Source organism: Sander lucioperca, chromosome 2 (assembly GCF_008315115.2).
Source record: "Sander lucioperca isolate FBNREF2018 chromosome 2, SLUC_FBN_1.2, whole genome shotgun sequence".
Lineage (NCBI taxonomy): Eukaryota > Metazoa > Chordata > Actinopteri > Perciformes > Percidae > Sander > Sander lucioperca.
In genome coordinates, this window is record NC_050174.1 from 24805418 (window position 1) to 24831225 (window position 25808).

Sequence of the window (25808 nt, forward strand, 5' to 3'; positions counted from 1 at the left end):
TCACATGCATAACTGGTAGTAAAGTAACGTAAGAAATGTCCATGATTTTTTTATTTTCTTAAACATACACTACCGGTCAAAAGTTTGGGGTAACTTACACATTTCCATTCCACTCCATTATAGACAGAATATCAGCTGATCTGAGTGGGTGGCTGATCTTTAATGCAATATCTACATTGCCCATTATCAGCAACCATTCATCCAATGTTCCAAAGGCACATTCTGTTTACCAATCTGATATCATTTTAAAAGGCTAACTGAGAAAACATTGGAGAACCCTTTTGCAATTATGTAAGCACATAATGTAATCTGTAAAACTGCTGCCCTGGATAAAAAAAACAATGCAACTGGTCTCAGCTGGTATTCTGTCTGGAATGTAGTGGAATGGAAATTTCTAAGTGACCCCAAACTTTTGACCGGTAGTGTATTTCATTAAAAACAGAATCAAGTTTTGAAAATAGACATTTTGTACAGTTTAGATTTCAAACAGAAAAAAGACACAAAAAACAAAATGACAGAACACAAAAGGCAAAGAAAAAAACTAAAACAAAAATATAAACAAAAAAAGCACACAACCCACCCACTCCACTCTGGCTTAATTGGAATAATAGGCATATATACAAAATATAACAGAACTTAGTCTGGGAAGACTTACAAGTCTGTGAAATATGATAGAAAAGGCCATATATGAAAAAAACTTCAGTGTTTCCTCTGTGTCCATGATTTTAACCCAGACCACGATCTTTTTCTAAACTAGTTTTGGTGCTTAAACATAACGAAATTGCGACAGTTTCACAACATTAACGACGTGTTTAAAACCGCAACCGGTACTTGTGTGTGGTTTAGATATGAGGACGGAAATTGCTCCTGTGGGTCATATTTACTGCCACCGCTAGGGGCGCTAATGTAATGAAATGCTCCTACGGGTCCTTTTAGAGGGCAGAAATAGAATACAATACAATACATTTTATTGTCCCCGAGGGAAAATTTATCTTGGGCATCGTGTTACAAAATGTTGCTTTACAACACAAACATGTAACAGAAAAAAACATTCTAAAATCAACATAAAATCAACATAAAAACATAAACATAAGATCATAAGATCATAAAAGCATCTTAGGAGATAAAGGAAGGACACAAATGACTGTACTGACAATACTACATCTTGAAAAATGTGTGAAGTGCAAAAAGTGCTGGTGGATTTACTGCACTTTGCTCTGTTGCGCTAAGATTTACTGTTTGAGTTCAGCAGCTTGAGAATAAACAACGTACATCTCCGTATGGTTTGGATACTTGTTGGTTCGCAAACAGTCGGAAAGTTACTTAAAGGTCCCATGGCATGAAAATGTCACTTTATGAGTTTTTTTTAACATTAATATGAGTTCCCCCAGCCTGCCTATGGTCCCCCAGTGGCTTGAAATGGTGATAGGTGTAAACCGAGCCCTGGGTATCCTGCTCTGCCTTTGAGAAAATGAAAGCTCAGATGGGCCGATCTGGAATCTTCCCTTTATGACGTCATAAGGGGAAAGGTTACCTCCCCTTTCTCTGCTTTGCCCGCCCAGAGAATTTGGCCAACCCACGAGAAAGAGAGAGACATCATGGCTTGCAAAGTTGGCAGTTGGTCAAGGCCACACCCCCACCCTCCACGTTGTCATCCCCTCTCCTCCTCAATTGAGCTCAACAGTGACCGCCCACTTTTTTTCGGCTCTGTCTCCGGAAGTGTTTTTCCCCATTCAGTTGTTTCATTGACGTTTCGAAAAATTCTTATATATAGAGTTTTAAGTCTGGAACCAAGCCAACCAGCTACGAGATGAATAGTGAGCATAACACATTTGATTCGGCGCAAAAAAACATTTTGAAAATGGCAAAAAAGGCAAAAGGTACAAGACTGATTACAGTAACTATCATAGACTTCAATGGTAGAAGCTTGCTCTAGCTGTTCACGGTTTTTCTGGTACGGTAAACGTTTCCATGGTAACAGCGAGTTGGATCAATCAGAGACGTTGCTGTTTTGCTTAGGCTTGTGGGTAGTGTAGTTTTTCTCCATTAAATCGCGGATAAAACATGTTTTTCTCAAAACAAGGTTGATTTCATACGGACTTCTAGCTTCTACAGGAGCAGAAACCTTTGTTTCACAACCACGCAGCTCGGGGTCAGTCTACCTCAGATGGTTTAGACATTATGACTGATATTCTAAATCCTTATGGAGAAAATCAATGGGATTTTTACTTCCAGAGTCGGCTGTGGGCGGGACTGTTGAGGTCTATAGCATTTAAAGCTACAGACACAGAAAATGGCACATCTTAAGGAAAGCTCATTGTGGGACTGGCTCTAGTGGCTGTAATTCTGCACCAAGGCTGAATTTTGGGAAAGAGACTTCAGATACAGTATTAGGGGACCACTAAGGTCTATATAAAAGAGAATTCAGATTCAGTATTAGGGGACCACTAAGGTCTATATAAAAGAGACTTCAGATACAGTATTAGGGGACCACTAAGGTCTATATAAAAGAGACTTCAGATACAGTATTAGGGGACCACTAAGGTCTATATAAAAGAGACTTCAGATACAGTATTAGGGGACCACTAAGGTCTATATAAAAGAGAATTCAGATACAGTATTAGGGGACCACTAAGGTCTATATAAAAGAGACTTCAGATACAGTATTAGGGGACCACTAAGGCCTATATAAAAGCATCCAAAAAGCAGCATGTCATAGGACCTTTAAAGTTTGAGCAGAGCGCTAGTTTGCCTTTGTTTTGCACAACCTTGGACTTCCAGTTGATAGACGGTATCTTTAAACACCAGACAAAAAGAGATTTGCCTTAGCGACGAAGACAAACACAACAAAGATTTCACAAGCCAACAGTGGACAACTGATTAGCGCAGATAATGAAAGAACACGGGAGATGACAGCTTGAGGAGAAGTGGTTCACCTTCCCCACAGGCCTCACACCCACAGCTCTGCACACGTTAATTGGCAATGCGACCTTGGGCACAGCAAGGAAAACAGTTCTAGCTTGTTACCATGATTCATAATTGGGTTTTTTTGTCATCTTCGAATAGCACTTGAAAGATAATGAATAATTTGAGTTGTCACGTAATCCTGATGATCCCTGTTGGCTTGCTAAATCCATAACTGGCTGGTAAACAACGCCAGGATTCAGGGAGCGCCTAATGAAATTTGCTCCGCTTTCTTGATTTGATAAGTGAATTTTTTGTTTCGCTTCGCCAAATGTCAGTACCTTAGTCATGTGCTGGTGGTTGGAGCAGTTGGAAGTTGTCTGGAAATAGATAACCTTTGATGAGACAACAGAGAGGACGAGAATGAGTCTGTGTGAGGATCAATGCAGAGGTTTTAAGGCCATAGTTAAAAAAATGTTTTTGTGAAATATGAACCCTCCTGTTGTCCTTGGGTCAACTTTGACCCATTTTCAAAAAGTTTCTGTATCAGAAATTTGGGTTTCTTTCAACCAAATTGTCAAACAAAATAACATGGATGGTTCCATACAACGCTCTTCCCAAGTAAAATAAATGGTCAGTACACTACTTTCATTGAATTTGGGTGTTTTATTAAATTTTATAGCATTTGAAAAAAATAAAAACTAATAAAAGAACGTTTAAAAAAGTGACAAAAATGTCCGAAAAAGCTTCAAAAGCGTGGGAAAACCCCCCCGACAAAAACGACACAAAAAGTGCAGAAAAAAACGACAAGAACATTGGAAAAAGTAACAAAAAAAGTGTCATAAATGTCGGGAAAAGTGACAAAAACATATTTGAAAGCAAGCAGCGAGATATTACTTTCTTCAGTGGCCCAAGTGTATGTATACGACGGAACATTAGGGCCACATCAAAGAAAAAAAAATAAGGAGGAAGATATTTTTTTTATTTATTTTGCATTTCGAGAATAAAGTCGAAATGTCGAGAATAAAGTCAACATGACGAGAATAAAGTTGAACTATACCATTTTCGAGAATAAAGTCGAAATGTCGAGAATAAAGTCAACATGACGAGAATAAAGTTGAACTATACCATTTTCGAGAATAATGTTGAAATGTCGAGAATAAATTCAACTCCTTTATCACTTAATAGAGCGACTGTCCGCCATGCCAGCTGCCATGTAGGAAACATCATAGATATGGGTTACGTCCTTGGAGTGCCGTGCTCGCCTGAGCTCCACTCCATCAGGATCAGACAAATCAATTGTCTTATTGTGTCTTGTGATACAACATATGCGTAGGTGTAACCATCGATACCCTCGCATCTGTCCATTACAAGCTATTTCAGTTGGCCACCTCTTCCAAGTTTGTGTGGTTTCTCCTTCTGAACAGATGCAATTTTCGGCACAATCTCTTCAAATTCCTAATACTTATCATCATACTGTGTTTATGTGCTAAAAGAGAAAGAGTTCATGCATTTTGTAGAATACTATAGGGTCCGTGATAGGTAATATAGCTAGTAGTTTGGTTTATTCTCAAAAGTCCGACTTGATTCTTGAAATATCAAGTTTTTTCTCGACATGTCGACTTTATTCTCGACAAAGTATTTCAACTTTATTCTCGTTATGTTGACTTTATTCTCAACATTTCGACTTTATTCTCGACATTTCGACTTTATTCTCGAAAAAGTATTTCAACTTTATTCTCGTCATGTTGACTTTATTCTCAAAATGCAAAATAAATAACACATCTTCCTCCTTAATTTTTTTCCCTTGATGTGGCCCTAATGCTCCGTCGTATATGTAACCCTTACATTCACATGAGAAAAACAAAGGCTACGTTAACACCGCAAGTCTTAATGCTTAATTCGGATTTTTTGCTCAGATCTGATGTTTTTGTTGGGCTATTCACATGACCTTTTAAAATGTGGCCTATATCAGATTCCAGTGTGAACTGTTTGTGGTTTCGAACTGACCCGCATGTGCAAAAGAACAATAACAATGACATCAGACGCAGCACGCTGTTGCACTAAAGTTAGGGAGGTTATGGAGGAAGTAAGCATTTTCGCTTTTATTTCAAAATGTTTGTGTAATGGCAGCCGTAACATTAATGAGCAGGTGCTGAGGAGAAGAATGAAGAGAAAGAGAGCCAAATTGGCTATTTTTGCCTTTTGCGGGGTTATGGCTGCAAAATCACTACAGAGGTCTGTGTGGATTCAGAGACAAAGCCAGGAATGGTGGGACTGCATTGTAAATAGCTTCACAGAGATGCAGTTTTTTTGTAGGCCTAGTCAAGTTTTTAATTTTATTGTCTGTGTCTAGGGCTAACTCCCGCCGGTGCATAATTGTGACAAATGTCGATGTAGATTGACGTAAAAGTCGCATCAAATCCGCCTTGGTTGTTCACACTGCGGCCGCATTGAGAAAAATCAGACCTGTGGTCTAAATCTGATTTGAAAAAATCAGACCTGGGCACGATTTGAGAAGTCAGATTTGGGACACTTTTGCCTGCAGTCTGAACGTAGCCAAAGACACTGCAGTATGAAGCTTTTTCCGCAACAACAATGATGTGAGTTTGGCACAGTTGTAGCACAAACGGCAGTCTCGCCCAGTAGCTTTATAGACAGCTTGCCAATTAGAGTGTTGTTTAGATTGCAAACAATAAGGATCCTTTCCCTGTACGCCTTTTGAATGGCAAACCAAAGATGTGCTTTCACCTTTGTTCTCCAGCAGCCAACATCCTAACAACATGCAAAATTCTGATCTGAGGCAGGAAAAAGCTCTTTCACAACGTCATTCTGGGTGCAAATTAAATCTGTGAACACTGAAGTTTACTTCTTTTTTTTTTTGTCGGGTCTTTAGATGAGCAAGGAAACATGGAATTGCAAGACTGCAGTGTTCAAACTGTCACATCTCACCTCTAATAAAGCACAATGCTGTCTTTGACTAGTGTGGCGCAGAAGTGAAGCACGCTGCGCTGTCAATATGTTTCGCAGATGAGCCCATTAGCTCACTGCTACTGTCAGCACCAGCCTGATAAGTATGGAGCTGACTGCCTTTGGCCTTCAAAGCCCCGCACGGACTTGTACTGTTATTTGACAGATTTTCCTCTTCCTTTTGGAAAAAAAGAGTGTGGATGCTGTTCTCAACATGTCTGCTATCTGCTTGTCTCTGGTGTATCAAAAGCAGCCTGCCCTTGGTGTGGATCTCTACAACAGTGCATCAGTGAGAAACAATTGGCCTATCAGGCAGCACGAAGGGGGCTAATGAATAGATTGTGTGACTTGCCTCCAGACAGACAAAGAGATAGACAGCAGCACTGAAGCCAAAGACAGACATCATATCATCATACTGAGGCACAGCTGCACAATCATGACATGTTCTTATAATATGGTATGCTATGCAGAACAGAACCTGTCAACTGAACAACAAAATGCCAGTATTGAAGTTTAATATAAATTTAGTATGGTGTAGCACGTGTCAAACAAAAAACACAGACAGGTATCACAGAGCAGTACACCCTGTAGTATAATATAGTATACCACAGTATATATAGGACAGTATAATATGGAGCATTTAAAAAACAATAGTATAGGTAAGGGATAATGTAGCTGGTTATTCTTGCGAATATTCGCTATAATGACCAGCTTGCTCTAAATTATCCCGCTTATCACATGGCAACTTACTAAATCAATCAATAATTTGACACATAATATTGATTTGAAAAGGATTTTATTGATTTAAAAATGATTGTGTTGGTTCCACCAAAGAAAATAGTTTGTTGCGTCCATAGCAACATAAACTCTGTAGCCTTCTTAGAGAATTCAAATTAAACTAAATAAAGCACAGCATAGTAAAGTATAGAGCAAAGTAAAGTACAGTATAGTGTAGTTCTACACTATACTTAAGTGAGAACAGTAAAGGAAGTTACAGCATAGTATAGAATAGTAGGTACAGAAACAGTACAGAGCAGAGTAGTCTGGATCGACGACAGTACATTTTCAGGATAATTGCCTCACATCCTGTATCGTGTGAAACTTCATTTGATATTGTATGTGGCGTTTTCTTTTGCGGGGTGCAAATGTTCCACCAAAACAAGTTCCTGAGACTATTTTGCAGAGCCACCATTGCTGCGTCCGGAGGTTAACGCCGCCCAAGCCGATTGTGATTGGTTTAAAGAAATGCAAACAACCCAGAGAGTTTGTTCTCCTGTCCAGGAATATGTGTGTGGTGTAGCCAGATCTTGATTTATGCTTCTGCTGTGGCTCCATGCAGAGCTTTCGCCGTAGCCTACGTGAGTGGCCTGACTGGTGTGTGCGTCGATCTCTTTAAGAGAATACCAGGGCCGGTATGCGTGTGTGTGCGTGGGGAGTGTATGGTAGAGCGAGTGAGAGAGTGACGGCGATTAGCTTCACAGCGAGTAGCAACTCTAGAGGCATAGTGGGAGAAGTGTCTATCCTGTGACCACAGTCGGAAAGCTGTAGCAGGAAAAGTTAACCCTCTCCTTGATTTCATGTTGTTTATAGAGAAGGAGAACCCGGAAATGAGTAGGAGGGAATGCAACGCTACCAAGCCACGGCAAAACGGACCAATCACAGTTGTTATTTTTTGAAAGGTGCCTACAGGCTACGATGTAGGGTCTGTACCTCCACGTACGTACGTACAAACCTACGTACCCACGGCGTCGATTTAACGCAGAAGCATAAATTGACCTTTACTCCAGAGCGCTGTGGTGATAGGTCTGGCAATGTGAGACTAAGACTAGAGTTAAATCACAGTAAAGCAAGTTATAGTACAGTATAGTACATGGGTAGTATTGTATAGCCCAGTATCAGAGATGCTAACCAAACTCTGAGCTAGGGTTCAAGTCAAGTCTCAAGTCTCTCGTGTTGTATCACCTGCTGCGTTCAATCCATGCTGCTTAGAACACTGCATAGCTATATATAAGGAATATATGATGATAAGTTGTTTGGTATATAGTGACAGAAAACTCCAAAAAAGCCTCACTTTCAAGTTAATAACTGTATTTTGCCTCACAACATGAACATACAATACAGAGCAAATACTGAGGAACTGAAGAAGAAAGGACTCGCTTGTCTGTTGCTGAATCATAATGACAGATCTTGCCTCTGATTGTGCAGGCTCTGTGGGGCCATAACATAAGAACAAATACAGAAAATGTTATACCTCAAACCGCCATAATTAACATTCCCTCCCGAAGGATGGTCTGGCTAGTCCACACAGTATTCTGGGATGGGAGAAAAACATGCTCTGGTTTATTGGCATTTCTTTAAACCAATCACAATTGTCTTTGGCAGTGCTAAGCACCGGAGAAAAGCTGCGGTGCCGCTGCAAAATAGGCTCGGAAGGAACTTGTTTTGGTGGAACGTGTACGTTTAAAAGTTGTTTTAGTCGTGCAACAGAAAACTCATATTGGACAGACAGTCTAGCTAGCTGTCTGGATTTACCCTGCAGAGATCTGAGAAAAGGTTAACCATAGTCCACATACATTTTAATAAACTATAAGATGGCGCCGGAGAATGGCGACATTGTGCTGCTTTGGTTACTCTGGCTGTTAATTGTTTGTCTAAGTGTGGATTGTCTGATTAAATATGAGAGACTTGAATTACTGCATATTCAGGACAGCGTGCAGCAGCCTCCTCCAAGACTGTTGTACTCATCAAGCGACTTTGAAACCATATTGTCACGGCCGACCGAGAGGGCCTCGGCCTTGGGCCGCAACCAACCACCCTGGAAGCGAGGGAGAAGAGCCGGGGCTCTCATGCGTCTACGGAGGCGCAAACACCGTTGCCCACTGCCCAGCATAATCCTGTCTAACGTCCGATTGCTGGCTAACAAGACAGATGAGCTGTCCCTTCTGATCCGCTCCAGACGCGACGTAGCTGACTGCTCGGTGATGTGCGTCACAGAAACCTGGCTTCACGAGGGAGTGCCCAACTCAGCGATACTACCAGCCGGCTTCTCACTGTTCCGGGCGGACCGTACTGCGGACTCGCTGAAACAGAAGGGTGGCGGGGTCTCCTTCCATGTGAATGAAAGGTGGTGTACCAACACTACAACAATACATCGGTCATGCTCGCCTGAACTGGAGGCCCTCACAATACAATGTCGGCCCTTCTATTTACCGAGGGAACCAACCTGGTGGCTGTATACATCCCCCCGCAGGCCGGAGCCACATCTGCTATGCAGCAATTGGTTGCCCAAGTCACAGAGATTGAGAAAGCGCAGCCAGACTCGGTTCTTCGGTTAATGGGAGATTTCAACCATGTCAACTTGAACAAATCTCTCCCCAGGTACAAACGACAGATACACCTTGCAACGAGAGGTGAGAAAATACTGGACCAATGTTATTGCACACTCAATCCGACCATAACATGATCTTTCTAATGCCTCAACAATTAAAAACTGTTAAACGATCCACAAGGACAGTTAGACAATGGACGCCTGCTGCTGTGGAAATGTTAAGAGACTGTATGGAACAAACGGACTGGAATGTTTTCAGGGACTCATGCGATGGTTTAGACGATTTTACTGACACAGCCACCTCTTATATCAACTTTGTAGAGAACTCATGCATACCATCAAAGTCTGTGGTCATTTTTAGTAATAATAAGCCATGGTTCAACAAAGAGATAAAAAAATTATGTACAGAGAAAAATCACGCTTTTAAAAGTGGTGACAAAGATCTATATAGAATTGCTAGATCTGAATTTGAACGTGCTGTGAAGAAAGCAAAGGCTAGATACAGAGATAGTCTAGAAGATAAATTAAAAGCTAAAGACAGAGGGGTATGGAGGGGACCTCAGAGGATCACTGGGTACAAAACTAAACAGGCAGCTCAAGATGTGGACCCCCAGCTCCCAGATAAGGGACCGTTCGGTATTTATGGAATGGACCACCGGAGGAAAATAGGTCATGGGTCATGTCTTTTTATTCTTTGTTGAGGGGAGGGTCATCCAATTTTTTTTAGTCTACGGGGAAGGGTCACCCAACTTTTGTATTCATGAGTAGAGCAAAATTTCAAAGTGGCTTGTTTGGTGTATATTTATCCATGTAGCTACATGTAGCTCTCTCAGTCTCGGCCCCTGTCGCTAGCAGATGGGCTCCTCCCTGTTTAGTCAGCCAGACCTGTAGCTTTAGAGACCGTGGGATTACCCAAACTAATCGAATAAATCCCGCTCGTACATATAAACACAAACTGCTTTCCTAGCTCAATCGTGTTGTAACTAAGACATCTGATGAAAAAATAATTTTATTCATTAGCATGACTGCCGTACTGCTTAGTTCAAAAACATCCAAAACACCGTACGAAAACATAGCTGACCAGAAGCAAGCTTTTATTTTGAAAAGCCGAAACTCGGGCCGCAGATTGCACCAGCCGGCAGCCGGGAAGGCATGAGACGGGAGGTATATCCTTTCAGTCCCGGTGATTATTTGTGAAAATGTGCAAACGACAGCCTTTTCAAGGCATTTGAGAAGGAAGGAGTGGTAAGATGCAAGCTACCAAATTGATGCTCATCTGAGAAATGGAGTTTTGGATATGTTCAGTTCGGTAAGGTTACCTATGCTAAAATATACAATGACTGAGGAAGCCTAGTGACGAGTCCATAGCAACCCGTGTTGAATTACCCAGTGTGCTTTGCTGAATGGTCTCAATGTTTTATTGTTTTATTTCATGTGAATACTAGTTTACTAGATGAGTAACTTAGTATTTGAAGTAATACAGTAATGCATTAAGTATGTATTTAGTTTCCATGCTTATTGTGTTTTCACAACAATGTTAGTGAGTAAATCTACTGAAATGGCCACCACACCATAACAGAGGAGTGGGATGCGTCAGATGAGAATGCAGAGGTTTAGTCACGTATGTCTTGGCTGTAGAAAAACAATAGGAATCTGTACATCTTTGCCAAGCGCAAACCAGTACAATAAATTGTTGGGGAGGGTCATCCCTTTTCTCCCAATTATTTTGGAGGGTCATCCAAAATATAATGCTGGTGAAGGGAGGGTCAGGTCTATTTTGACTAAAGGTCCCAAAACTCCTCCGGTGGCCCCTTAATTAAATAACGAGCAGTCCCTAAGCTTAATGAATTTTTCTGCAGATTTGATTGCCCCCGACCCGACACAGCCCCTGCATTTAGAACAGACCCTGTAACCCCACCATTTGTGGTTAAGGAGCATGAAGTCAAAGCCCTGTTCCGCAAACAGAATGTGAGGAAGACAGCAGGGCCAGACAGGGTGTCTGCTTTTACTCTTAAGTGCTATGCCCATGAACTTGTCTCTGTCTTCACAGCTATTTTTAACTGGTCTCTCTGTGAGTGTAAAGTCCCTGCATGTTTTAAATCTGCTATAATCATCCCTGTACCAAAGAAATCAAATGTTAGTTGTTTGAATGACTACAGGCCTGTTGCTCTGACCTCTATTGCAATGAAGGAACGGCTGGTCTGCAAACAGTTAGCCAGTGTTGAGATGGACTGCCATCAATTCGCCTACCTTGCTAACAGGTCTGTAGATGATGCTGTATCTCTATGCCTTCACCTGGAGGCCCCTGAGTTTTATTCATAGACTATAGTTCTGCTTTTAATACTATTATACCCATTACATTATTCAGTAAACTCCAGCTGATGGGAATCAATCAATTCCTCTGTCACTGGATCCTAAACTTTTTATCAGATAGGAGGCAGGTGGTTAAAATGGGCAACCTGTTCTCCAATTCCACTACTCTCAATACTGGAGCCCCACTGGGGTGTCTTCTCTCTCCTCTGGTGTTTGGTGTTTTTTGCCCCCAATGGCGCCTTCCAGGCAGCGTGGTAATGGTTATGTTTAGGGTTAAGGTGAGGGTTAGCTGCCTGGAAGGCGCCGTTAAGACTGATTAGTGACAGTTGTGAGTCAGACTACAGATCTGAAGTGGCAGCCTTAGAGGTATGGTGTAAGAGGAACAACCTATTTTAAATGTTAACAAAACAAAAGAATTGATCATAGATTTTAGGAAAAACAGGTTTTAGGAAGTTGCAATAGCACAAGGTCTTTACAGCTCTTTTTACTGGTTTGAATGATTGTCTATGTGATTGTCTTTTATGAACTGTATGTTCCTGTGTATGTATTGCCTTTTTTTAACCTGATTTGCACCAAGACAAATTCCAATCAACTATGTTGACATGGCAATAAAGTATTGAACTTGATTGAACTTGAACTTGAATTGGCCGGAGTTTAAAATACCAATACAAAGGAAGCCCAAGGCAACGGATATCCGGCCTAAATGAGTGAAATCCGGCTGATTTTCAGGCGGCAACGGAGCAATCCTGGAAGTGGAACGTCAATGATATAGACTATGCAATTTTTGACCCTGCAAGATCCCTAAACGTTAGATGAAAATTTTTATATGTGAGATGATGTCAGACTTCTAGTGTATGGTAGGCATTAAGTGTGACTCGAGTCTCTAACTCAAGTCCCCATCTCTGCCCAGTATAGGAAGTATTACACAGTACTGTATTGGATTGTATAGATATATTATTGTATTGTTTTACATTCTATTTTAAACAGAATAGTCTATATCCTTGACGTTCCACTTCTGGGATTGCTCCGGTGCCGCAGGAAATTCCGCCGGATGCATGTCTTTTCGCCGATGTCCGTTTCCTTCTGCTTTCTTTGTGTTGGAATTTTAAACTCCGGTGGATTTGTGAGGACTATGGTTAACTGCTCCTCAGATCTCTGAGGGTAAATCCAGACAGCTAACTAGACTATCTGTCCAATCTGAGTTTTCTCTCGCACGACTATTTTACAGTGGCTCCGTGCGGAGCTTAGCGCCCAAGACGATTGTGATTGGTTTAAAGAAATTCCAATAAACCAGAGCACGTTTTTCTCCCATCCCAGAATACTGTGTGGACTAACCAGACCCTCCTCTGCTCCGCATCGTGTGAATGGTCTGGCAAAGCGAGACTATAAACAGAATGATATTATATTATAGGTGCTATAATGCATGATATTAACACACATTTTTAAGCACATCTTTTAACAGTAGTATTCTCACAGGGCCATGGTGTGTTGTGTCGACCATGAAAAATGTAAGACAAAAGTCATCGGACAGAAAAAGCCTGCACTCTTGAACTTTGAAGTCGGGGAGAAATGTGTTTCCTCTGCAGCTCTCTGCTTTCTCTCAAAGCTCCGTGCTGCCACTCATCTCATATCTCCACTGGAGATAGACTGCAGAAACCCAGTCTGCACCTCATACACCCAATACACATCACGCGTGCATATAAAAGAAAAAGCTTCTCTCTAAAGGATGCCTAATTGGTGTTTATTGACTTTAGCGCCAGCAATAGATATTGTGTGATAGTGTAATGACAAAAGATTAGCTCCTCGTGCGCGGCTGGGTAATAACAGCTGAGGTGGAGAGCCATCACACCAGATAAGCACTGTAAGCAATGTGATTATGTGGATGGTAGTGTAATCTGAGCCCTATTAATATGTTTAATTGTAACCATTTGCAACAGCCCTGAAGCTCCTACCCATGATTGCTTGGCAAACGTGCAAAGTGTTATTTCATGAAGTGCTAAGCTAAATTCTCTGTAGGCAGGCAGAGATTATAATGCTCTTATACATATACTGGCATGCTAATAAAACATACTTTGTGACGGAATTTAAAATTCAATCAGGTTGAGACAAGTGTGTGCTAAATGCATCCTGGAATTTGAATAGCTGTCTGTGTCTCTCTCTCTCCTCGCCACCAGATTGCACTCTCTGTCATTTCTTTCACAAAAATCCTCATCTTCTCGCCTCATCTCCCTTTCTCCCTTCTCTTTCTGTCGCTCTTTGTTACCACCTCTTGTTTTTTTTTTTATTCTCTGCTCTCATTCTATCCTGCTCAATTTCTCATTTTCTCCATTTAATATTTACAGCCTTGTTACTCTCTTGTTCCTCAGTCTCCCTGCACACCTAACCCCCCCCCCCCATCCCTCCCCCATCCACCCCTCCCCTCTGTCATCAGATATGGGAGCTCAGTGAAGAAAAGGCCGTCTCGACATCAAACGCCTCCCTGTCTATTTGTCTCCACCCCATCTCAACTGCAAGGGAGGCACAGCCCCCCCCCCCACACACACACACACACACACTCCTTTTTCTTTACTCCCCATCACCCCTCCTCACCTCTGTTTGTGTCTGGTTCTTACTCTCTCCTACTATCAATCTCCCCCTTCCTTCCTTCTTCCTTCCTCTTCTGTTCCTGTTTGCATCTCCTTTTCCCCTTATGAATGGATGAATGAATAATATTTTATTATTGTGTCAAGCATAAAAGAAAAAAATGCCCATCCCACATAGACTTAAAAGACACCGTTATTTACAACAAGGAACCACATACCAGAATAGCAACAAAAATGACATACATTACATAAACAAATAAACCTTCTTATCCTTTTTCCCATGCTTTAGAGACAAAGGTTACTCCATTTTGCCGTCATGAGTACACCAAAACATTTTAGGATTTTGAACAGACCCTTCATTTAAGATAGGTGCTCTTAAAGGAGAAATCTGCAGAGATGTTCACAAGTCATTTTTTGGAAGTCCAAGTTAAGTCTCAAGTCTTTGAGCTCGAGTCCAAGTCAAGTCTCAAGTCTTTGAGGGGCAAGTTCAAGTCAAGTCTCAAGTCTTTTGCCACGAGTCCAAGTCAAGTCTCGAGTCTCTGGCCATCTGATCTGTCCCTAACACTGTATTGTTAAATCTTGTAGCTACCATCCATACAGTATCAAAATCAGTTGTAGGATAACTTTATGGGGTCTACTTAACACATCCCTCTAGCCCTCGGACCTGGTGAAATATTAACCTAAGTCTGTCACATCATATGGATACAACTATAAAGATACAATGTGCCTGTTCCCAGCATTAGCACAACACTTTGCGATGGTTAGCTTGTTACCTGTGTCGATATATGCTAAATGTAATGCAATTTCATTCAAAAAAATGTCTAATGTCGAAGTGGAAATCAAGAGAAGAGTGGCAGCGCCACACCAGTTACAGAACAACACGCATCTCAGTGTCAGTCCAAATTACGCACAATAAGCAGTTTGAACTCACTGATGTAATACCATTTATTTTCTAAGTGTTAGTACACTCAGTGAAACTGAGTCCAGCGCGAGGGAGATCTGACTCAGAGGAGTAGAGGTTAGTGAGGCCAGTGTCTCCACGGCAGGTGACAGTGCGCACGGATCCGCTGCGCCACGCATGGATGAAATAATGAAATAGTAAATAGGACTACAGTAACAGACATATGTGCAGAATTAAGACCGCCCAATGTTTGGTGGACCGGGTACACCATGTTCACTTAATAGCCTACAAATCATCCACGGGATCAATTACGCATCACATGAGTTTGCCCACCCGACACAGCGTTTGTTCCTGGGGAGATGGAGCTGTGCATCCCGCCTCCTGTGCGCCATGGATGTCTGAGCCTCAGCTACTACTAACTATAAAGATACAATGTGCCTGTTCCCAGCATTAGCACAACACTTTGCGATCGTTAGCTTGTTACCTGTTACGATATATGCTAAATGTACCGTCTCTTTCACATTAGCGTGTGAGTGACTGACCTATCTGGGTGCGTTTTGAGATGCCTGATGAAGTTCGACGTTGTTGATCCGGCATCATTTATCTTGGTGCCACACACCTGCTGTTCGCTTACTGACACTCTTTACCAAGTTATTGAAAGCAAAACTAATGACAGAAGGCACAACTCCGGGAGGACTTGGTGTCGCCATTGTCAATGTATATTTTTTATGTGAGTGCGTGCACATAAGGCATAACGCATGCGTTACGTTGCACATTATGGCAAAGGGCAGGGGACATACAGCTCGTCATACGTTTCCCCAACGCATATGCACCAATAAAAGAAAATAGAAATACATGAATACATTTAGATTTAAAAAGCAATAACTGCATGAAAACATGTTGTTGACGAGTCTCGAAGCTCGAGTCTGAAGTCTTTTGGGTCGAGTCACAAGTCAAGTCTGAAGTCTTTTGGGTCGAGTCCGAGTCAAGTCTGAAGTCAGCTGTTTGTGCGACTTAAGTGCGACTCGAGTCCGAGTCTCAGACTTGAGTCCCCATCTCTGGAAATCCGGCACAAAATGATTGTGTCGATCATTCTCTGGAATATGTTTTCATGCGAATCGAATGTGTCTCTAGCTTGAAACAAGCTAGCGCAAACCGCTGATTAACTTCTAACGCTAGCCTTAGGGGGACTGGTAAAGTAAAAAGAAATGGCTATTTCTATACCACTAACAAGGCTCAAAATAGCACCACACTTCCATGGTAGCATAATCAGGCTCCCTACATGTAAACCGAAGCATTGAGAACTTTGTAAGTGTACAGACAGTTTATTAAAAAGATAGTTTATAAAGACAGTACCATTCAGTATACAAGCGGGCGCCATCTTGGGAAAACAGTCACGATCAGTCGAAGGACGAACGCCGTGCTTGAGCTATGTTACTGGTTACACAGCGTTCGTCGTACGACTGAAGTGTGGTGCTATTTTGAGCCTTGTTAGTGGTATAGAAATAGCCATTTCTTTTTACTTTATCCGTGCCCCGACGAGTAGCATTATAAGCAAATTAGCGGTTTGCTCTAAAACTGGTCACATTCGATTAGCATGAAAACATATCCCAGAGAACGGTCGACACGGTACACGTGTTATTAACCCCTAGGTTCATTTTGCACCGGAATTGTCCTTTAATTAATAGGTAATAAGGACAATACATAAGAATATGGGATTCATTCTCAACTTCTCCTAATTCACATAGTTAGCACAACCTTTTATCTTCTTGGATGTTTTTAAATCTACCAACTTCAAGTGTAAGGCGAAGGATCCTTATTTTCTTTCCCCTCTTGCCCATGCGGTGGAGAATTTAAAAGTGATATTGCCTGTAGCTGTGGAGCCTCCATCGCTCTCTGTGTGTGGAACAAAAAAAAAACAGTTTATATATCACTGTTATTTATTACTCAGACTGAATTCTTCAGAATCTTTTTTCTCTAATTTGTTTTGATCTCTGCGTGACAATTTGAATGGGTCCCTGATATCAAGGTGCCATGCCACGAATGAAAATGAAGGCTTTAGTGAATCCACAGGAAAATAAAAAAAAAATTTAAAAAACTTCATTCCTCAGTGGAAAAAGGCATCAGTGGACAAAGTGTGTAAAAATGACAGCAATTATGGAACATTTTTTAAAAGCTCCCGCGAGCATCATTAAGAAGATTGCTTTGTTCACAGTTTCTCTGTTGTCTTCGGGCTTCAGAGACATCACTTTGGCAGGCTTTGTATATGTTTGCATGTTTTAGACATGCAGTGATGCAACCAGAGGAAACCATTCAAAGGGCCAGGACAAGTTCTGCCCCGCCAACTATCCCTGGCATCTCCAACTACAGAAGCTGGGAGTTTGTGTTGCATTGAAATCGGGTGTATCCATGGGTCTGGATTACAATTGCAGACATTTTTTTGGACAAATAGTGTCGTTTTGTCGTATGATCACAATGTTTGCAAAGTAAAAGGGTATGGAGGACAAAACACATGGCAAAACAAAAACTATAACTATCAAAAATAAACTGCACTGATGGACTAAATCTCCAATTATTGCCCATCAAATGTTTTTCAAGGATTTCCTCCATTCAATACTTAATACATAACCCTTTGATAGCAACTGGGCATTGTTGTTTTAATGTTCCCATAGGTTATTATTATTTTTGTGTGGAGCTGTGCTGGATGTTATTGCATGTCTGGTTCTAATGAGTTCAGATGCACATTTTTATAAATGTGTTTATGAAAGCTCTTCATAAAAACAGTTCAGAATACAATTAGGGAGAGAGAGAGAGAGAGAGAGAGAGAGAGAGAGAGAGAGAGAGAGAGAGAGAGAGAGAGTACAGTATCTTTTGTGTAATCTTCCCTTTTCTGACAAATGGCTGAGCTTTTCCAACCTTCAGCTGGTTCCTGCGCATAAAGACTGAAAGAGAGAGAGAGAAAAGAAAATGGAGAAAAAAAACCCTGAACTGTGCTTCTGTAAAGATACACCTGTCTGAGTCAACAGAAGCTAAGAGGATCGATCCCGCACACCTCCAAAATCTTCAGCAGACATCATTTGTAATTCCTTTGTGTGAAAATCTTTGTACCTATTGATTCTTTACTTAAAGGTGCAGTGTGTCAGATTTAAATGGATCTATTGGCAAAATGGAATATAATATACATAATTATGTTTTCATTAGTGTATAATCACCAGAATGGTTGTGTTTTTCGTTAAGCTTAGAATGAGAACTTCATATCTACATAGGGAGCAGGTCCTCCTGTGACCGTAAACGTACCTTTTACAAGCCCTATTGGTGTGCGATACGGCAAAATTTGGTATCGATCCAATACCAAGTAAATACAGGGCCAGTATCGCCGATACCGATATGATACCAATATGATACCGATACATTTTAATAATTCATCATCAAATTGCTAAATCTGAATGAATTTTCATGACCTTTAAAGTGCTCATATTATGCTCATTTTCAGGTTCATAATTGTATTTAGAGGTTGTACCAGAATAGGTTTATGTGGTTTAATTTTCAGAAAACACCATATATTTGTTGTACTGCACATTGCTGCAGCTCCTCTTTTCACCCTGTGTGTTGAGCTCTCTGTTTTAGCTACAGAGTGAGACCTCTCACTTCTGTTCCATCTTTGTTGGGAGTCACACATGCGCAGTAAGGACTGCTAGCTAGTCAGTTGCAGAGTATGAGGGCGTCCCATGCTAGCAGCTAGGCGAGCATTATAACGTGTGTTCCAAAGTGACCACGTTTGTCTCTGAAGTAAAGGCTGGACTACAATAGAGCTGTTTGGAGCAGTTTGTGAACAGTGTTTTCTGTTGGAGATGGTAAGTCCCTTTTGGACTTTGGGCTTTTTCACTTTGTAAACCTATAACATGCACAAAAAGATAAATAACACAATAAAGGAAAGGGGAAAAGCCAAAAAGCATGATATGAGCGCTTTAAGTGGTTTTGTGGTTTTTCCTTTGGATTATTAATAAGTTAAAACCCCGGACAGAATTTTCATATGCCTGTATAAATTGGTGGTGTTAACACTGTATCTTACAGCATTTTTTACAAATTCTACAGCTTGCCGTTCATTTTTGGCCTGAAAATATAGCCACACGGTGCTCCTCTTCCTCTCTGCCATTCTTCTGCTCTGTCTCTGTCCTGCCGGGCCTGGCTGCTTGATTGCTTGTTTGCCTGGCGCCGCTGAGTCACGTGACGGTACAACATCAAATCACAAGAGGGGGGAGGAGGAGCAAATTGTGCGATACGCCCACCACTAATATGTCTAAAGGAGACATTTAGCGCCAATAACAACGCCAAAGGCACCTGACCAAGCGTCCATATTTTACGTGACATTTTGTAACCCCACTCATATTTTAATAAGCCTAACTGTCCCGTCCTTGTCCCACGTGTCACGTAAACTTACATTTTTGAACCCCACCCAGGATCTTTTCCTTACCCTAACTTTGTGATTTTACCCTGCACATTAAAAAATGACACCAAGGGTCCTGACACAGAGCATCAAAAACTGACCCACGACGAAGCGCGTCAGCCCTCAGAAGGGATTACATTGGAATTAGTTGCATCTGACTGAGACGCTAAAGGAGACTTTTTGAGTCGGTAACTAACGCCAAAGGCGAGTGAGTTTTTGAAGCGCTGGGAGTGAGACTGTGTTGTCTCAACATAGAAATAACTAAAAACTATTGGACATTAAAGTGTCTTATGTGAAGCCACACAAGCAACATTTGCATTTTTATTTTCAATTCTTTTATTTTCTATTGGCAAATTGGCTTTTATTCTGCATCACAAACGACAAAATGACTTTTCCTAATAAGAATGAACACACACCACTGATTACACAGTATTAGCGAGTGCACTGTGGGTTTTAAAGTCAGTCTGACAACAGAGTCACTCCATCAATCTCTAATGCATAGCCAATGAGGGGCTCCTCCAACAACAGGCCTTTGTAAGCCACTGGCAACAGATTGATCTCTTTGTATGCTGGGCACATGTTTGCCCCTCGTCCCTAAGGCTCTCATTGTCTTCTATTTGTTTAACATGATGGAATATGCTAATCAGGCAGGCGCCGCTGAGATAAAACTAGCACTCCAGTGCTAACACACTAGCCTAACCCACGGAATAAAACTGTAACCGAATTGAGTGTTCCCCTGATAACAGAAAACTGTGATGCGAGCAAATTAAATAAACAGCGAGCTATATATTAAACACGAGGAGTCTCTTTGTGGTGCTTCTCAGTCTGGGGAGATATGAGCGTGTGCGTTTATCAAAAAACTGAGGCTGGGAATTAAACATTACCACTAGGGCATGTTTTCATGTTTATGATTGCGGAGTAGCAATTCTACTTGAAATTGCCATTTTTTTCCCCTTCATTTCAAAGAAACAAATGCAGCAGCCGAGGCCTGCGGCTCCTGGGACCTGGGGGTGTGCCACACGGTGAGCTCTTTTTATGCAAGTTTATTACACACACAGTACGTCAAAACACTTTCATGCACGCTGATTTTCTGCAGAAACGAGCGCAAAAGAGGAAAATGAGCACTCGTATAAACACATACAGTATACAAATGCAAACATGAACACTGACACTCCACCCACCCCCCACACGCCACATGCTGTATTAGGCTTTTATGTTCTTTGCCCAAACTTTTGATTGGTCCCAACAAGCAAGCAAGCAAGCAAGCAAGGGGCGCTTGTTTACTTCCTGGCAGCAAGTAAATATTTTACACGGAGTGCCTTCATGTTGGAAATCTGGGCAATGCATGGGAGATATCTCGTCAGTCAAAACAGTAAACAACCTGCAAGTTTGCAACAAGAAGGAACTCTGACAGAAGGGATGTATGCAGCTTTAACAACATGCATGTCGTAAAGAGACATATACAATACACCAGTGTCTGAAATGGGCCAGTACTCACCAGTTCTAAGTACCGGCACTTCTGATTTATGTCCACGTGAGTACCCTTACTTCTGATTGTTATTAACAGTATTTTCAGATTAATAGGCTGATGTCATAGACTGTATAGGCTATGTATCATGATTTATTGGGAGAAACCAAGCAATTTTTTTTTAAATCATACATTCAGTACCACAATATAGCCTGAATTGAATGGTCATTTGTTTCATAACCACATTTTAAGACACAATGATGATTCGACTGTGAGATTGGCAGTCAAATCAGGCTCCTTAGATTGAATAGTCGACTATTCAGAGTCACTCCTACAAGATATAGATGATGGTCATGTCATGCAGCTATTGAATTAAGGTACTGGCCCTTTTTTTCCATCCAATTCAGGCAATGCATTACACTTACATGCAAACACATATGCATATGATCAAAGCATGAACATTTGTAAAGCAAGTGAGATATGTCTCCACTCAGGGAATTACAGAATGAAACAGGAGGTTTGTGTAAGATATTCAGGGTAATCTTCTATACATCATAGAGAAAATCAAAACAGGGTAAAACCGCTCCCCTGCCGTAAACACTGTCAGTGTTATAGCTTGGTTTCTTTCTTTTCCCTAACCTCAATGTAATCTTGATTTGACCTGAAATCTAAACACGAGCGTGAGCTGAACATGACTCCACTTTTGACTTTTGACGGTGTTTTTCATCCTTCTGTGTCTGTGAGGACTGTTCAACCCTCACAAAAATAAACATATCAAAAACATAACAGAGTGGAAATGGAAGGGAAGGCTGCTGCCCACGAGTGTGTGAAAGAACCCAAACAAGCCTTGTGTGCACCCCCCCCCCCTGCCGTAATAGCCTTTTAATTGGAGGCCTTGCGTCTGCTTGAGCGCCAGTGGAGGAATCTGTGTCATTCGCCTCCAAGTGACACGACACGAAGCGCCCTGCTTTTATTCCACCACTGGGACAGAACTTGCCAGGGACTTTTATTTGACACCGAAATAAGATCTGGCCGGCTGAACTAGCCGCATAGCCTGTCCTCGGAAAGATAGGGGAAAGACGGAGAATTAGAGGGAAAACGAGAGGGGAAAGTGACTGAAAATGAGAGAGCTAAATCGTACCAGAGTTAAAGAGAGAGAATAAAAAGAAATACAGGGAAAAAAGTGGTTGAGAGAAAAAGGGAAGGCATGTTTGATACTGGCATCGTGTTCCACAGAGCTGTAGTTTGACACTCAGACCAGCATAGTGTCAGAGTATGTGAGTTGGGTAAAATGGGTTCAGATTACCCTAAGGCAAGCAGAAATGTACACGAAAAGTGTGTGTGTGGCAAAAGAAATGGAATGACATAAATGTGTGTTAAGCCGCTGCAACTTTAGTAATGCTGGCTTCCAAAAAACCAAGGAATCTATACTTTGTGTGGGCTGTAATTCAGCCACAGTGAGGTGTGTAAAAGTAACAAGACAGAAGTTGCTCCATAAATACAGTCCTCTGACGCACTATGGGGAGAGCAGTGGCCCCCAACTAGACGGAACAGAATATCAAATTATTTCAATTTTGACCTTGTTGCCGCTGACCTTTCATATACCTGCACTGCGCTTTGCCTCTGCTCTTTCATTTTCAGGTTCATAATTGTATTTAGAGGTTGTACCAGAATAGGTTTACATGGTTTAATTTTCAAAAAACACCATATATTTGTTGTACTGCACATTGCTGCAGCTCCTCTTTTCACCCTGTGTGTTGAGCTCTCTGTCTCTAGCTACAGAGTGAGACATCTCACTTCTGTTCCATCTTTGTTGGGAGTCGCACATGGTAAGGACTACTAGCCAGTCAGAAGCAGAGTAGGGCGGACCCTGACAAGCAAGCCAGTGTAAGCCAAAACAAACCCGCTTCAGCCGGTAACCTATGGCTTTGGCTCAGCCGTACAACCTAGACTGGAACAAGAAGTTTCAGAGAGATAAGTTATTTAAATATTAACGAATTAGTCTTTAAGACATGGCGATACAACTATCTGAACTCTTTGGGCGTGCCACACTTGCAGCTAGGCGAGCATTATAACGTGTGCTACAAAGTGACGCAAAGTGACTCAAAATGACGCACGTTTGTCACAGAAGTAAAGGCTAGACTACAATATTTGGAGCAGTTTGTGAACAGTGTTTTCTGTTGGAGATGGTAAGTCCCTTTGGGGTGGACTTTGGGCTTTTTCACTTTGTAAACCTATTACATGCACAACAAAGATATATAACACAATAAAGGAAAGGGAAAAAGCCAAAAAGCATGATATGAGCACTTTAAGTAGTACTTCCAGGAAATGAACAACCATTCATGGGTTAAGTCTTGTGTTTTCCCCCGTAACTTCTTCCAGGACATGATCTCTGCTCCATCGCTTGAAAGCCGTGTGTTTTGGGACCCATCAAAGACCCCAACCTAATCGCTATGCAGATTTACGCGGTTTTATACTAGGTCCTTCGGTCATAAGTATTACAGTCACTAGTGGTCGCTACCTTACAGTGGCAGTCAATGTAAGGCAGCAACCACGACTTGTCTTCACAAGGTAGCCAAGCCCTAAAGCAGTGTTTTTCAAATGGGGGTATGCATACTGTTAGGGGTACTTTGGAGTACTGCAGGGGGTATGTGAGATTTGCATTATTCCTAAAATAATTATATTGTAATAATGAATAAATGTAGCGATGGATTCTAAACATTTGAAATAACATTTAAATATTTTTCAGTTGCAATGTTATTTAGTAAATCAGGCAATGATGCTGCAGTGCTGTAATATACCTCTTTATATAGCCTTTTTTTCTACCAAATTTGTTTTGCGCTGGTCAGGGGGTACTTAGCTGAAAAAATATTTCAAAGAGGGTACATTATTGAAAATAAGTTTGAGAACCACTGCCCTAAAGCATCCCCTGCTTTAACATCAATTTTTTAAAACAAAAATACAAAATGAACATCATGCTGTATTGAAGAAGACTTGAAACTAGCGATTGAGACCATAAAATCATTATGATGTTTACTGAGGTAATAAATTAAGGTACTTCACTTTTCAGTGGCTCAGGTGGTAGAGCGGTCGTCTACCAATCGGAAGGTCATTGATGCAATCCCTGGCCCCTGCAGTCTACATGTTGAAGTGTCCATGGGCAAGACACTAAACCCTGAATTGCTTCCAAAGCTGCGCCATATTTCGGTTTGCAAATATGTGAGACACTGGAACTTGGTCCGCAGTGATGTACTTAGTTATAACTTGAGTTATAGGGCAGAAAAAAATATATAGTGCAGTATAGTCTTTTAACACACATAACTTAAACTATGAGTTATCTTAACCCAGCAGAGTTGGGTTGTACAATCAACCCAACTTGCAACCCAGTGCTGGGTCAAATATGGACTAACCCAACGCTAAGTTACATTTGAGCATGTTGGGTTGTAGAACCCAACATGCTGGGTTGAGGAACCAACCAAACATGTCGGGTTAAAGTAACCTAGCGTTGGGTTAGTCCATAGTTGACCCAGCGCTGGGTTGCAGAAACAACCCAAGTTGGGTTAAATTCAACCCAGCAATTTTTTGTGTGGTGTGTGCCAGTGTGTGAATGGTGCTTGTAGTGTGTAAAGTGCTTTGAGTAATCGTTAAGACTAGAAAAGCACAATATAACCTTTATTTACATCCACTTCTTTTATACAGTCTATGGCCAGAGCACATAATAAAAACATGACAGAGATATTATAACACTAGTAGCCACAATGATAGCACAGCATAATAATCTCACATTCACTTCACAACATGTCAAAGACGAAAAATGGAATTTCCTAGTATGTCAAAACTGAATACATTATGCACAAGCAGCAGGGTATAGCTCTTTGACTATTAAGGCATTATGAGGGCTTAATTTAGCATGAATAGGTTTTTGCATTATAAATAATTGAGATTGGTATAAATTAACAGTTATAGTCTCAGTGGGGAGGAGGGTTGTGAGATACAGCCCTGTTTGGTGGCGCATTACACACAGCTGAAAAAAAAGACAGCTGTGAAAAATGATGCCCTAAGTTCAAAGCAACTTCAATCAGGATACATTTCTCTGCTTGATGAATAATTGAGCAACAGCCTGAACAGCCTTCAGTCCTATCACTTTTTTGTCACGCTTTTGCATGAATAAAACACTGTTTGGCCCGCAGAGCTGTCTGCGTTGCAGGGATACGGCACTGTGTAGTAACATGGAAATTGCTCTAGGTATCTTTCTCTCCGGCTACTCCCTTTGGTTCAGAGTCGTCTGCCCCTACATTTCTAATTTTGCTTGTCTTTCTCTCTCTGTCCTAAACTTCTATCTGTCTCCCTGCCTCACTTTCACTCTTTGCCATTTCTCTCTCATTACTTCATTATTCTCTCTTTTTCAGCCAGCAGTGCCTCTGTTAAGAAACATGAATGGATAATTTGCCTCTCGGTGATTCAATAAAAAGACATACTTGCAAGCCAACTTACAAAGAGGTGCTTCTCCCTTCCCATGAAACTACATCTTGAGGTGAGAAAGCAAACAAGTTGTTGTTTAGTTGAAAATTGGTTCCTACTTTCTCAAATTTCAAAGCAAATAATGAAGGTCTCATCCCAACCTATAGAGACAGAGCGCACTGGAGGGGAAACAACTCTCCGCTCTCCATTGACTTGTATTGTATGAAGGTGCCTCCTTGTCAATTCCTTCTGCTAGCAAACAACAGAAAAATGCCTAAAAGCTGCTTTGTGGTGGGAGGCACTACCAACATGGTAAAGAACCCATAACTAAGATTTAATAAGCTGCTGAACCGAAAAATTTTGCTTTTATGAAGACAACGTGGATACAGACGTGAGGAATCAGCAGGAAGATGGGAAGATGGTGGGAACCTGAC